We start from the raw sequence: 249 nt of genomic DNA, 5'->3' as shown, positions 1-249 counted from the left end.
ATGTCGCCATCACTAATCGTATTCCAGGACGATTTCGGTACAAATTTTTATTTCTGTATGTTAATACGAAGATAAGACGAGGATGGCACTGATTAAAGGGATTTTGGACCTAATACAATCTACGCTGAACCGAGCAAATTAGCATATAAATTGCCCGAGGACTTCACGCAGAATTTAAGCTATATAAATACTGTCTGTCTGTCAGTGCGCAGTTAACCATTCTCTAGGGGTCTGTACTTAATAGGAGTA

The sequence above is a fragment of the Penaeus monodon genome, chromosome 19 (assembly GCF_015228065.2).
Source record: "Penaeus monodon isolate SGIC_2016 chromosome 19, NSTDA_Pmon_1, whole genome shotgun sequence".
Classification (NCBI taxonomy): domain Eukaryota; kingdom Metazoa; phylum Arthropoda; class Malacostraca; order Decapoda; family Penaeidae; genus Penaeus; species Penaeus monodon.
Note: the sequence above shows the minus strand (reverse complement) of the source record.